The 2326-nt window shown below is 58.7% G+C and overlaps 1 protein-coding gene across 1 annotated transcript in view; it reads left to right on the top strand.

The window, feature by feature from the left end:
* SMYD3 (SET and MYND domain containing 3) overlaps positions 1–2326 on the top strand; it is a 413596-nt gene that overhangs the window by 402185 nt on the left and 9085 nt on the right. The window lies entirely within an intron of this gene.

Below are 2326 nucleotides of genomic sequence, written 5' to 3'. Positions count from 1 at the left end.
GTATTTCTAACAAGTGCCCAGAAACTACATGGGAGCTGGGTCAGTGTTGGGACACGTTGTTAGAGTGACATTTGTTCGTCGCCTCCCAGTGAGTCTCCTCTGCCCCAGGCCCAGGCTCCGCTGTGCTGACCTTCCCACCCAGGCACAGCCCCTCCCACCCAGGCACAGCCCCTCCCACCCAAACCACGGCCTCCACGGGAGAGCCCACGTGCCCATCTGGCCGGGCTGGCTTGTCGTGCAGCGACCTGCTGTCTGGGTTGCACAGGGAGCACCGGGCCCTCAAGTGGGGTCTTCGGGGCCACCGGGCCCTTGTCTGCAGGGAGCGGTCCCGGCTCTGCATTAACCTCTCAGGAGTGTCCAGGGGCAGGTCAGTCCCATAACGGGGCAGTTACCACATCTAGATGAGAAAAACGACACCCCAGGGATTCTTAAACATGAGATGCCCCAACGCCTGTTGCTGCTGCCTGCCTGCCTGATCCTGAGTGGAGTCAGCCATGATCAGCAGGAAGCACACGCGTTCTGAAGGCACACACTCCTACGTCCTTCAAACCGTCTGCCCTCCTTGCCCCGACCGGGGACCACCTCGCTCTCTCGCCGTCTCAGGGAAAACCTCCCTTCTGGTCTGGCAGACACTTACCGGCCAGTCAGCTCAGACAGAAATACTTCTTCAGGGTCTATTTTGTCAAGTTTTGACAGAAAAATAATGTGGAGGAGATTTCCCAAGCATGGGGCGTGCCCAGCCCAGCGAGTGGTGTTTGTAGGTGGTCACAGGCCCCTTCATGTTCACGGGGACGGGATGTGCCCTGCGGCTCAGACACGTGCGATTGGCCTGGCCCTGTGAATGCTGGTGCGGGGAGGTCAGCGGCCAGGCAGCGTCCCTCCCGCTGGGAAGAAGGAGCTGCGGCTAAAGTCAGTCGGAGACAGAGCTGTTCTAGTTTGTTCCATTTGATGCAACTTGTGTTGATTAAATGCTCCTGTTAATCGAATAAGACCAGTGTTGTCCTTACCGTTTAGTGGGGAGACAGACAGGCAAGCCGGTCAGTGACTCCAGGCGGGAACCCAGACTTCCACGCTAGACTCACCCAGGGAGACAGGGGGCTCTGTGGTGGGGCTCGGCGTGCGGGTCCCCTCGGGCTCCTGAGCTCCCGATGCCGCCCCAGAGGCCTCTGGGGACATTCGCATCTCTCCCCTCCTGTGAGGCTCCATCGCAGCCGTGTGTGCACAGCTGGTGGGGGAGGCACCCAGCAGCCTCAGCGCAGATGGAACCTGAAGGAGCCCTGACTGACGTCCAGATGCTCACTGGGGGGGACGTGGGCCAGCGGGTGGGGGGTGCTGGCATCCCTGCCCTCCCGGCACTCTCACTGGCCTTCACCCCCTCGTGCCCAGTTCCGTCCTGTCCTCCTCGCGGCCTGGTGAGGCTGCCTCCCTCCTCCAGGCCATCCCTGGTGATCAGCTTGGCCGCTTCTGCTCCTGGCACCAGAGATAAGCCCATGTGCACCTGCTGGCTGCCCAGTGGAAGGTCTGGGGGCAGCAGCAGGGAGCCTGCCGGGAGGACGGGGTTGGCCTTACCCCAGACACGATGTCCGTTTGCCTCTGAAAGTCACTGATTATCAACCAAAAGGCAGAGGCGCATCCCCGCGTGCTGCGTGGTGGAGAGAGCGCTCGGTTTGCTAGTTTGCTGACTTGAGGCAAGTCTCTTAATCCCTTTGAATATAATTTTCTTATTTGAAACATGAGAATAATAGCCCTGGCCAGTTCAGCTCAGTGGATAGAGCGTCAGCCCGCAGACTGAGGGGTCCCAGGTTCCATTGCGGTCGAGGGCACGTACCTCGGTTGCAAGCTCGATCCCCATGTGCGAGGTAACCAATCGATGTGTTTCTCTCACATCGATGTTTCTCTCTCTCTCTCTCTCTCTCTCTCTCTCTCTCTCTGTCTGTCTCTCCCTCCCTCCATTCTCTCCAAAACCAAAAGAGAGGGAGAGAAAGAAAGAATACAACCTATGCCATAGAGTTGCTTTGAGAAGTATAGTAGATGCTGTTGTGAGTGCGTTTTGACAAGCCCCAAGCATCCTGGTGCTCTGACGGGTTATTATCTTATAGAAACTCTCACTCTGAGGATCCCCAGCGACCTGGTCGCTTAGCACTGTGTGTGGTCTGGGTTACACGGTCGTTCCCCTTTTAAACTGCGAGGCTATGTGCCCACTCCCTCGCGGCTCACAGGGGCACAGCTGTTTCCCCGAGGTGAGCGGGAGTTCCTCAGGGACCCACGATGTACCTGAGGATGTACCTGTGCGTCGCCTGGTGCCGCGAACAGACACGGCTGCCCC

Source organism: Myotis brandtii, unplaced genomic scaffold, assembly GCF_000412655.1.
Source record: "Myotis brandtii unplaced genomic scaffold, ASM41265v1 scaffold627, whole genome shotgun sequence".
In the NCBI taxonomy this organism is placed as follows: Eukaryota; Metazoa; Chordata; class Mammalia; order Chiroptera; family Vespertilionidae; genus Myotis; species Myotis brandtii.
The sequence above is the reverse complement of the archived record's forward strand: the minus strand, read 5'-3'. Positions and strand labels throughout refer to the sequence as shown.